Below are 13,714 nucleotides of genomic sequence, written 5' to 3'. Positions count from 1 at the left end.
CATCACAAACCCCACCCATTGGTGCTTGTGTCACATGACCGCGGTTTACCAATGAGTTGGCATGACAACCCAGGGTCTGCAGGAGATCCCTGTAGTTGTCATTGCTGGATAGCTATGAGCACCACCTGGTGGCCAGCGCTTATAGCTGATGAGCATTTCTGCTATACATAAAAGGGCTGCAGCCCTACTATGTGTAGCACAGGCAATCAGATGATCGCAGCTTCTAGTCTCCCATGGAGACTATTGAAGCCAGTAAAAAGTAAAAAAAATGTTTTGAAAAATATTTGAAACATCAAAGTGTAAATTACCAATCAAAATAAAACAATAAAAAAATACACATATTTGAAACCGCCGTATTCATAAACGCCCAATCTAGCAATATATAAAAAGAATTAATCCAATCCGTAAATGTCGTAATGAGAAAAAAAATCAAAATGCCAGAATTAATTTTTTTGGGAATGCAAAAACAGGCGATCAAAAGATCATATCTACAAATAGTATCAATAAAAACATCAGCTCAGCATGCAAAAAATAAGCCCTCACCCAGCCTCAGAACCAATAAAATGGCGACGCTACGCATCTTGGAAAACAAGTTTTTGTTTACAAACTTTTGAATTTTTATTCACCACTTAAATAAAAAAAGAATACAAAAACAATTGTGGAATTGCACTTTTTTAGCAATTTCACCGCACTTTCAATTTTTTCCCATTATCCAGTACACTATGTGTTAAAACCAATGGTGTCGTTCAAAAGTACAACTTATCCCTCGAAAAACAAGCTATCACATGGTCATATTGACAGAAAAATAAAAATGTTATGGCTCTGGGAATGGAGTGAAAAACGAAAACGCAAAAATGGAAAAACCCAAGGTGGTGAAGTGGTTAAAACTCTGAAGCAATTCAATGGATAGCCAGGCAAAAAGGGAAAATCTGTAAAGGGAAAATACTATTCCGCAACACTTCATGTCTCCAAAGTATCTAAACACTAAGAATAATATTAGGACATTTTATGAACATAATAATAAATAAATCGTATATTTCAAATTTTGATGACTTATCATGTGCTTCACTAGCAATGATCTCTGCTTTGCAAGCAGATAAACTTTTGATACCAGAATTTGAATGTGAGGCTTTTATAGTCACATAATATAATGATTTATCCTAAACATGATGGATGTTTCTGTTTAAGAGATATTTGAATGGAAACATATTGTTTGCCTAGATGTACACTCAGCACTGCTGTTCGATTCCTAGAAGGAAAGGATGATTAGCTAAATGTAAACATCAAAAGTCATAGCTAGAGAAATGCTAATATGACAGATCATTTCACTTACATTTCTGGACATACAGAGGTCAATTTAAAACTTCTCCACATCAATTTCCAAATATGTTCATAAATGCTGAGACATCACTGAAATCTGATGACAGATTTTCAGCACAAATGAATGATCTAGAGTTCAGTTTACCGGCAATGCTTTCAACATTCAAACTGCAGATACTCAGTGTAGGATCTGGGGTAATAAAATTTAGCTTCCTGTTTAGCCAACTTTTTGATTTTTTTTACTTTTAAGCCACAGAAATACATTTACAACATGTGGAGAAGTTGACATCCTAAGGGTCACAATCTGGCTTTTCCGAACATCTGCATGGAACCAGGCAGCTAACGGGTCTCAATTCTGGCTTTCTCCAAATGTATCCATAGGTTCCAGGTGACCGGCAGGTCCCAACCTTGTTTTCGCAAACATATCCATGGTTCAGCGATGGTCAATGGAGCAGATCTGTATTCTTACAGCTGGGGCCAAGGTCCCCTAAGCTGGCATCCGGTAGAATGTCAAATCTGTGTTCCTCATTATGTAGCCATGATGTCTTGGCTGCAGTCCTGTAGAGTCTCTGGCTTTTGGGATGTCTTGGCTGAATCTATGGCTGTCTCTGCCTCTCTATACAGAGGCATATAACCTCTTTTTATTATGTGTCCTTGATTCAGTATTTACAGGTAATGCTGATAAGATCAACTTGCAAGGTTTGATTATGTAATCTATTTGCATAGATTTTTCTCCTCTGCTTTGAATGCCAACAAAATGGCTTGCATTGACAATGTATAATTAATAGTGATGAGCGAAAATACTCGCTACTCAAGATTTCCCGAGCACGCTCGGGTGTCCTCCGAGTATTTTTTAGTGCTCAGAGATTTAGTTTTTATTGCCGCAGCTGAATGATTTACATCTGTTAGCCAGAATAAGTACATGTGCAATAAAAACTAAATTTCCGAGCACTAATAAATAATCAGAAGACACCCGAGCGTGCTCGGGAAATCTTGAGTAATGAGTATATTCGCTCATCACTAATAATTAGCATATCAGCAAACATCACTAGTCATCCAAGATAAGAGTACAGTATACAGTATTTTACATTAAATGTCAACTTACAAAGCAATGTTACAGGTTTATACAAGCAAAAGTCTATTTTCTTGACCAATCATAAAATAACACATATATTCAAAAGTCACCATATAGATAACTATTCCTCCTGGCTTGCTAAAAATAGACATCTAATTAATTAAGATACAATGCTGTGTCTTCACAACCTTTATTGATTAAAGTAAAATAATGTAATTTAATAAATTCTTTAAAATTATTGCATACATCATTTAGATGTATAAAGGATCACAGCTATAGGTGTAGTCACACACCACAGAGCAAAACTGTGGAAAAATTGTCCCAACAACATAACAAATATATAATGCAACAAAGTTTATTAAATAGTACAAAAGGTAATAAACAGAGACAAGGCTAAAAAAAGTGGTGAACCAAGCCACAGCACAGCCGTGGCCCACTAGATCCCAAAGATATGCTTGGTATGAAAGAATATTGAATAATCAATTTGGAAACCTGACCATTGTCCCTTATAATATGGGACAGGTTGTTAAATTCCATTAAACTCAGTTGCAGGGTACAGAACAGATAAATATCCCATATGTTGTGTGGGTAAACTACCTATCCCAAATTACACATCACAATTAGATGTTAATTTTCATGTATGTGTTAATTGGTATTATACTGTGCTGTCTGACATTGTTAGTATCATCCCCATTTCATGGCTTATAAACATATTACATAAATATGAACCATGATAAATGGATCATATTGAGTATATACAGTCCAGATCCGACAATGTGGCAGCTTATATTACAGCATGCACACAGCATTAAATGTATGCGGCTAGCAGAAGTAGCGATCAGCTCAATTGTGATCCCTGTTAGCAGATCTGAAGTGTTTTGCCACCGCACATGCAGTCTAATTGCAGTGTAGCCACTCTAGTGGGCCACAACTGTGACTACCACCTATAGCTGTGTCTCTCTATACATCTAAATGATGTATGTAATAATTTTAAAGAAATTATTAAATCAATTTACTTTATTCAACAAAGGTTACATTTATTTATTCACACTCCTCGTCCTTCCCTTCCCACTACTCTATAGTCCCTTAAAATATGTATAAGATACTGTGATGTCTCCTAAGACTGTATCCAACCTCTTTCAATCTGTTTAACACAAATACAGTTTTACTACTATCATACTAGCAAAGTGACATAGTTAGCAAGGCCGAAAAAAAAAATTGTCCATCCAGTTCAGCCTATATTCCGTCAGAAAAAATCCCCAGATCTACGTCCTTCTAAAGAAGCTAATAACTGTACGATGCAATATTGTTCTGCTCCAGGAAGACATCCCCAGGCCTCTCTTGAACCCCTCGATTGAGTTCGCCATCAACACCTTCTCGGGCAAGGAATTCCAGATTCTCACTGCCCTAACAGTGATCTCACCATAGAAATGGATGTAACCATCAGCCCATTTAATAACACAACGCACTGGCAGACTTTTCATTAAAAAAAACTGTCCAAAAACTATCCCTCTTACTTATTTGTGATCAGAAACAAAAACCTAAAGAGATGAACTGGAATATAAGTTGGTGTGCATGCAGCGTGTAGGTGTATGTTCACACTGGCCACAAAACAGATAAAAACCTAAGATAAAAATAAAATAAGCAAATACCCTGCAGTAAATATACAGCAATAGTGCATGTAAATTATATAGGTTACATAGCCATCCCACCACGTCAAGGTGACCCCATTCGGGATGGTCCTTACCTCTAGTATTAAAACCTTACCATATGTCAAGTGACGTAATATGAATAAGGGCTGAGAAGGACTGAGACCCGACAAATGAACACCCAGCCATGGGGATCTATGTGAATATAATGTCCTGCTCAAGGTAAAGGGAGCCCGCACACTTATTTGCACAGAGTGCAAAAAAAACCTACTTTTTTCTGATCAGGTAGACCGTTCTTTGCAGAACACTGACATTGGAACTATCTGAAGTAACATCATCCTGCTGTGACTGAGACGATTGATTTGCCATTTATGTTTTAATACCCTTTGCTTGAAGGCAAAGGAGGCCAGTTGAGGCCTGTGTTTGGTAGTACTATTGCCCATATGACAGGTATCAGTGGTGGTAGTTCTTCTGCTGCTACTAGCGGCTCCCAGATTCTTAGCTGCTGTGATTTTTTTGTGTGTTTTTCTTTCCCACTTCACTGTACATTGTAATTGTCACTTTTTTTTTACCATACATTTTGTACAATATTATAATTATCTTTTGACATTCTTATCAATCCCAATTATTCCACCCTTTATTTTGCATTTTTTCAACTAAATTCAATCCCTCCTCAAAAAAATGACAAAATAAGAAATGCTAGGTAGGTACACAACCAAAAGTCCAGCACCTGCTTCAGGGTACTCTTTTGCTGCTGCATGTACGGATTGAATATTTGACTAGTGAAACAGACATGCAAAAATAATTGCAGTCATTGTTAAATATCTTTATTTTAGGGAATATTCTTTTGATAATTATTTGCCCCTTCACAAAAACAATTGAATAAGAAATGTAAAAACTCAATATAGTACAGTGACTATGAAGCAAGCTGCCTGATACTGATTTCAGATTTTTTTTTCTGCATAAACTATTGTGCTATCTAACTTCTGCTTCCTGTTGCATTAAAGTGAATCTGTCAGCAGAATTTTACCTCTACATTTATTTTAAAGATCAGCAATACTTTTAGATGACCAGTCCATTCCTTGGTTCCTGACAAATCAGCCTTTGAATTGATATGCAATTGAGGCTGTAGATCTGAATTCTCTGTCACTCCAGCTCTATTCACAGCCCAGTGCCACCTCCTCCGTCTTGACAGACAGCCTCTATGGTTTGTGACTTCATGCAAAGGAGCCATAAATCTCACCTATTATTGTTAAATGTCAATTAACCCTGAAAACATATGAGCGCCAAAATGGAAAACTAATAGATAAATATCCAAGACCTGTATTATTACAAAACAATGTATTTTTATAAAGCCTGTCAAATTCTTAGACACTGCAAACTTAGACTAAATAGTCTTAAAATAAGTCAAATTTATCATAGTGGATCAGATTATTTGATACATCTTGGCTTATTTTTTTATTATATAGTCTATGTTTACACATCTGATTAACTGGCATATTTTGTGTCAATGTGCACCATAATTTTGTCACAATTGTTGTCACACTTGATAATATAGATTGCTAAATCTCCCTCAATCGGTTTGGACTCCATCAGACAAAATAGTGTGGAGTATTCTGTGCGCGATTCATTGCCAGAGAGGGCAGAAAGAGGTATTTCTAATCCTCATGGTCATTGTGGCCTCTATCACAGCTTGCTAGAAAGAAGACCTTTGTATAAGCTATTTTATTTTTCTAGAAGTCAATCACAGTGCTGTGCTCTGTATATAGGTAAATGACTGCTTAGCCAATAAGGACGAGCAGCAGTCTTGTTATAACTAAACGTGGCCCCAAATATAAATCAGAGTACAGCCAAGTCTCAGTGCAAGATAAGGATCAGATAAGCAAAAAGAGGTGTGGATAATCATATCTTGTCAAATAAAACAAACTTTATTGATACGTAATAAAATGAATAATCATACATCTAGCCAAAGTAGTGGTTCACAAACCAGTAAATCACAATGAATACTACAGTATGATCAGTCTGGAAACTTGATTCTATCATAGTAGAACATATAGAGGGTTAATGGACCTATGAATAACATAATAAATAGTAAAAAAGAAATAATACATGTATAACATCATGGTCCATAGATAATATATAGTCCCTGTAAAGACCTCTCATAGACAAACAGTTAGCCAGACCGAAGACTATAATAAGCAGGCATAAGTACAATTGATTTACCTATATAGGATTGTGGAGACTCGCCCCGGAAGAAGGCTAATGTGCTGAAACGTGCGTAGGGGTACATGGCTCCACAATCATATATAGGTAAATCAATTGTACTTATGTCTGCTTATTATACTCTTCGGTATTCATTGTGATTTACTGGTTTGTGGACCACTACTTTGGCTAGTTGTATGATTATTCATTTTATTAGGTACCAATAAAGTTTGTTTTTAGTTCACTAGATATGGTTGTCCACACCTCTTTTTTCTTATCTGATTCTTAGTAATTAGGTGCTGAAGAATTTTTTTGGTCCTTCACACTCAGTATCATACCATACTACTTGATATGTGCATGGATATATTATTCATTACCATTAATTGATACTTGTATTGTGTTGCCAACTCATTGGTGTTCAGTGCAAGATAAGCTACGTAATGTACAGCATTTAGTCAGTCACTTTTTTAAAGTTTCATCTGTAAAAATTGCACAGCTAAGGACCATACAGTAAATCTAGTACAATTCACAGTAAACCATGTGGAACACTGTGTGAAATACTAGTGTGCGAACCCAGCCCCAGGGTGCCCATGAGAGATAAGCAGATCAGGCAAAATTTAAATTCACCTGTTCATGCAGATTTTCCTAGAAAATTCTATTTGCATAGGAGTTATTCTCTGTGTATTTAATGTCCTTTTTATGCTTTTCAGTCTCTCGCCGCCATCTTCTCATCATCATCACAAGCCCAGAAATCCCCAGATTTTCTAGCTCTGATGGGGAGGAAAGGTCGCTACATCATGACAACACGACGTGCGTCATATTTCAGTACTCGCAGCTGCCATTTTGCTAATGTGGATTGTGTAAAATTGTAACTCAACCTTACTCAAATGTATTCACTCATCTTTAGTGCCAATAAAAGAGACTGGCATGGTACAGTAGCAAAACAACACAACTAAAAGAGCTGCGCTGAAAAAAGGATGCTGTCATAATGCAAATTACAGTAAATTTGCAATGCGGTTTTTGACTGTGCAATTTTGTACTAGTGAAACATCTATACAAGGTACATAGGCAAAAAAAATGCCTTTCAAAAAATTAATTTGCTTTAAAAATGCCTGGGGTTTTGCTGCATGGCTCTTAGCTGCATGTTCCCTACAATTCTGATGCCACATCATTCATTAGTGCGCTTATGTTTGCAACATATTTATTATAATTATGAAGCAATCATACAGTTAGCATCAAATATCAGGGTAACGAATTTCAAAGAGTAAAATAAAATAAATCTGGATATCGGTGAGTTTCCCATGTATTTAGAAATATTTTTTTTCTAGTTTCCATTACTGAAAAGCCTAAGGGATTCCCACACATAAACCTTATTTCCATATCTGCACAGGCAAGCAGTGTGTTATTGTACCAAGTATTCCCTCACGTCTAAAAAATGAAATGTTTAGTCCATTTCACAGCTTAACTATCCAGCAAACACGTGTTTGTGAAACGTATCCTGTAAAATAAGCACTTCACACTATATCAGGTTGCATATAAAATTCTTTAGGGAAAAATCCGCAGTTTAGGAGTCTGTCGTATGCACTCATCCCTCCAAAATATCCTATCAGTGGAGTTTCTTCTCTTTTCGCCTGGTGGCTAGCTGGAAATCTTTTTTTTTACATGCTTTTACGTGTCGAGACATTTGATTTCACTTTCATATGTCAGAATGAGCGATAGACAGACAGACAGATAGATAGATAGATAGATAGATAGATAGATAGATAGATAGATAGATAGATAGATAGATAGATAGATAGATAGAAAGTTGAAAGCAGCACTAGCAAACAATGCTGCTATATGGGTGCCAAGCCTTCCAGGCATAGACCAATCCTCCAAACAATTCAAAAAAATGAAGGCAGCACACCATTTAGAAAAAAATGGAAATGTGATTTAACCCCTTTACCCCCAAGGATGGTTTGCACGTTAATGACCGGGCCAATTTTTACAATTCTGACCACTGTCCCTTTATGAGGTTATAACTCTGGAACGCTTCAACGGATCTTGGCGATTCTGACATTGTTTTCTTGTGACATATTGTACTTCATGATAGTGGTAAAATTTCTTCGATATAACTTGTGTTTATTTGTGAAAAATGGAAATTTGGCGCAAATTTTGATAATTTTGCAATTTTTCAACTTTGAATTTTTATGCCCTTAAATCACAGAGATATGTCATGTAAAATAATTAATAAGTAACATTTCCCACATGTCTACTTTACATCAGCACAATTTTGGAACCAAAAATTTTTTGTTAGGGAGTTATAAGGGTTAAAAGTTGACCAGCAATTTCTCATTTTTACAACAAAAATATTTTTTAGGGACCACATCACATTTGAAGTCATTTTGAGGGGTCTATATGATAGAAAATAACCAAGTGTGACACCATTCTAAAAACTGCACCCCCTCAAGGTGCTCAAAACCACATTCAAGAAGTTTATTAACCCTTCAGGTGCTTTACAGCAATTTTTGGAATGTTTTTTAAAAAAATTAACATTTAACTTTTTTCACAAAAAATTTACTTCAGCTCCAATTTGTTTTATTTTCCCAAGGGTAAGAGAATAAATTGGACCCCAAAACTTGTTGTACAATTTGTCCTGAGTACGCCTGTACCCCATATGTCGGGTGCGACACCCTGTTTGGGTGCATGGCAGTGCTCGGAAGCGAAGGAGCGCCATTTGACTTTTCAATGCAAAATTGACTGGAATTGAGATGGGATGCCATGGTGCATTTGGAGAGCCCCTGATGTGCCTAAACATTGAAACCCCCCACAAGTGACACCATTTTGGAAAGTAGACCCCCTAAGGAACTTATCTAGATGTGTGGTGAGCACTTTGACCCACCAAGAGCTTCATAGAAGTTTATAATGCAGAGCTGTGAAAATAAAAAATCTTTTTTTTTCCACAAAATTATTTTTAGCCCCCAATTTTGTATTTTATCCAATAAAAGAAAAAAATCGGCACCGCTGAGACCCAAAGTCTGTACCTCCACCGCTTAATGTCGCTGCTATTGCCACAACTGCCTAAACAAACAAGACCCTTGGGTGCAAAGATTCAAAGATAATGTAAAATCCAATACAAGAAAAAATAGGAATGCACTCACCGGTCTGTTGAAGCAAAAAAATCCTTTATTGGACCATGTGCAGGAGACGACAGGGAGAACGTGGAATAAAAGGACGACGATCGTTTTGCACTGATTAGGACCCGTAGAAGCGCAGCAGCGTGAAACGATCGTCCTTTTATTCCACGTTCTCCCTGTCATCTCCTGCACATGTCCCAATAATTTTTTTGCTTCAACAGACCGGTGAGTGCATTCCTATTTTTTCTTGCATTCAATTTAGAATTTTTCCAAGGGTAATAGTTGAAATTGGACCACTAAAGTTGTTGTCCAATTTATCCTGAGTACGCTGATACCCCATATGTGGGGGGGAACCACCATTTGTGCGTATGGCAGAGCTCGGAAAGGAAGGAGCACCATTTCAAATGCAGATTTAGATGGATTGGTCTGCAGGCGTCACATTGCATTTGCAGAGCCCCTGATGTACCTAAACAGTAGAAACCCCCCACACGTGACCCCATATTGGAAACTAGACCCCCCTAAGGAACTTATCTAGATGTGTTGTGAGAACTTTGAACCCCCAAGTGTTTCACTACAGTTTATAACGCAGAGCCGTGAAAATAAAAAATCTTTTTTATTCCACAAAAATTATTTTTTAGCCCCCAGTTTTGTATTTTGCCAAGGGTAACAGGAGAAATTGGATGCCAAAGGTTGCTGTCCAATGTGTCCTGAGTACGCTGATACCCCATATTTTGGGGTCAACCCCTGTTTGGGCGCACGGGAGAGCTCGGAAGGGAAGGAGCACTGTTTTACTTTTTCAACGCAGAATTGGCTGGAATTGAGACGCCATGTCGGGTTTAGAGAGCCTCTGATGTGCCTAAACAGTGGAAATCCCCCAATTATAACTGAAACCCTAATCCAAACACACCCCTAACCCTAATCCCAACTTTATTCCCAACCATAAATGTAATCCAAACCCTAACCCTAACTTTAGCCCCAACTCTAAACCTAACTTTAGCCCCAACCCTAACTGTAGCCTTAACCCTAGCCCCAACCCTAACCCTAGCCCTAACACTAACCCTTACCCTAGCCCTAACCCTAGCCCTAACCCTAACCCTAACCCTAGCCCTAACCCTAGCCCTACCCCTAACCCTAGCCCTAACCCTAAACCTAACCCTAGCCCTAACCCTAACCCTAGCCCTAACCATAATGGGAAAATGGAAATAAATACATGTTTTTAATTTTTTAATTTTTCCCTAAGGGGGTGATGAAAGGGGGTTTGTTTTACTTTTATAGCGGGTTTTTTAGCGGATTTTTATGATTGGCAGCTGTCACACCCTAAAAGACGCTTTTTATTGCAAAAAATATTTTTTGCGTTACCACATTTTGAGAGCTATAATTTTTCCATATTTTGGTCCACAGAGTCATGTGAGGTCTTGTTTTTTGCAGGACGAGTTGACGTTTTTATTAGTAACATTTTTGGGCACGTGACATTTTTTAATCGCTTTTTATTCTGATTTTTGTGAGGCAGAATAACCAAAAACCAGCTATTCATGAATTTCTTTGGGGGGGGGGCGCTTATACCGTTCTGCGTTTGGTAAAATGGATGAAGCAGTTTTTTTCTTCGGGTCAGTACGATTACAGCGATACCTCATGTATATCATTTTTTATGTTTTGGCGCTTTCATACATTAAAAACTATTTTATAGAAAAAATAATTATTTTTGCATCACTTTATTCTGAGGACTATAACTTTTTTTTTTTTTCGCTGATGATGCTGTATAGTGGCTCGATTTTTGCGGGACAAGATGTCATTTTCAGCAGTACCATGGTTATTTATATCCGTCTTTTTGATTGCGTGTTATTCCACTTTTTGTTTGGCAGTATGATAATAAAGCATTCTTTTTTGCCTCATTTTTTTTTTTACGCTGTCCACTGAAGGCGTTAACTAGTGGGACAGTTTTATAGGTCGGGTCGTTAGGGACGCGGCAACACTAAATATTTGTACTTTTATTTTTTTTTTATTTAGATAAAGAAATATATTTATGGCAACAATATATTTTTTTTTTTAGGAATTTTTTTTAATGTTTTTTACACATGTGAATATTTTTTTTACACTTTTACATTGCTCCGTGGGGCCATCATGTTATATTGTAAGATCGCTGATCTGACACTTTGTGTGCACTGTGTCAGATCAGCGATCTGACGTGCACTACTGCAGGCTTACCAGCGCTTGCTCTGAGCAGGCGCTTGGTAAGCCACCTCCCTGCAGGACCCGGATGCATCCCCGCGGCCATTTTGGATCTGGGGCCTGTAGGAAGGAGGAGGTAGGAGACCCTCGGAGCAACGCGATCACATCGCGTTGTTCCGGGGGTCTCAGGGAAGCACGCAGGGAGCCCCCTCCCTGCGCGATACTTCCCTATACTGCCGGAACACTGCGATCATGTTTGATCACAGTGTGCAGGGGGTTAATGTGCCGGGGGTGGTCCGTGACAGCTCCTGGCACAGAGTGCCGGATGTCAGCTGCGATAGTCAGCTGACACCTGGCCGCGATCAGTCGCGCTCCCCCGTGACCGCGGCCTATCGCTATGACGTACTATCCCATCGGTGGGCAAAAGGGCCTACCCCACCTCGATGGGATAGTAGTCTAATGTCAGAAAGGGGTTAAATACTGCCTGAATCCTTCTAGGCATGCTTTTGATAAGATTCAAGCATGTCTTGACTGAAATCTGATCCTAGGTCTCTTCTACACTGTTGCAAAGTTAGTGCATCCTAGTCGACTCACTTGGGTATGTATACAGCTTTTTCTTCATCTCTACTCACAAGTAGTTGAAGTCTGGGAACTGTGGGGGCCAATCCAGCACCTCTACTTCATTGTCATTGAACCATTGCTTCACCAATTTTGGTGAATGATTTGGGTCATTTTCCTGCTGAAACACTATGTCGTAAATTTCATACCCATACTACTGAAGTCTAAGTAATTTGTCTTATAGGATACTTACATATATCTCAACATTGAGACTACCATCAATTATGCTCAATTATCCAATGACTTTGACAGTGAAACAAACTTATATCATCAGGCTTCCTTCCCCAAACTTGACAGTTCCTTCAATTTCTCAATCAGTTAGCCCCTTTTTCCTTTTTTTCTTTCAGACTTATTTGCTCCCATCAGAGCCTAGTCTATTGACTTTCATCCTATTGTTCCAAATCACCTGTTTCCAATCTTCTACTGTCCACTGTTCATACATTTTTGTAAACTCGAGTCGACGCTTCTCATGACAAAATTAAAGTCGAGGCTTCTTCACCTTTTTTCAGGCTACCATTCCAGAATTGTGTAGATGTCTGTAATCTCACTATTAGGAAGCATATGAGACATCTCTACTTCTGTTTTTGAAGGACCAGCACTGATAGACCTTGTGACGAGCCAACTTGTTGACTCCAATGTTTTACCTGGATGTCTGCCTCTTGGCTTTTGAATGGATGGATGGACTTCATTTCGTACTCTTCAAACTGTCAGGGGACTCAGATGATGCAGTTCAGCAATTTTCATGGAGAATAAGAACTATAATAGGATTGTGGTCTCACTTTCAAAGCTGTAGTGGATGGTGAGATATGGAGCTTGAAAGTCAAATGTTCAAAACATTGTTACCCTTTTGTTCATCACTGTATTTAGTAGCTTTTTAGGATAATTCCAATGCCTAAATGTGCCATTCATGTCTATGAGAGATGTTTGTAAGGCATCATCAGCACTCAATACCTTCTGAACTCATAAATATTGGCTATATAGTAGTGATTCAATCATTTTCTTGGATGATGGCTCTTGTATTTTAGTATGTTATTTATGTCATTAGGCTTCGCATATGGCCCAGTAGATAATTTCCCATCTGTGAAATTAAATGTCTAGATACTGGATCTCAGAACTGGCCAATGTAGGTTTATTTTCTATGTTAAGCTGGTTCAAAAAATCATGAAATTAGCATACTCTGGTGCCATATTAGCATGAATGCATATATACAGTAGATAGAGGGATGAATGGATAGATAGATAGAACGATAGATAGATAGATAGATAGATGGATAGATAGATAGATAGATAGATAGATAGATGATAGAGAGATATCATTTAAATTTAATCCAATAGCTTGTCTTGCATGACATCTCTCCTTCATTACATATCATTGATTTCCTCAAAAAGTGAATTTTCCCTTAGAATCGTCAAATCATAGGGGCACATAACCTCTAGATTATTTTGACATCTCTTTTGAAGTTGTCACTACAGTGCCACAAATGGATGTCTCCCAGCTTTCCTGATGCTCCTGGTTTCGATCCCTTGGGCTTGTGTTCTGTAGTCAGCTTCTCTTTCTGCAAAACC

This window comes from Ranitomeya imitator, chromosome 1 (genome assembly GCF_032444005.1).
Source record: "Ranitomeya imitator isolate aRanImi1 chromosome 1, aRanImi1.pri, whole genome shotgun sequence".
Lineage (NCBI taxonomy): Eukaryota > Metazoa > Chordata > Amphibia > Anura > Dendrobatidae > Ranitomeya > Ranitomeya imitator.
This window is presented reverse-complemented; position numbering follows the sequence as displayed.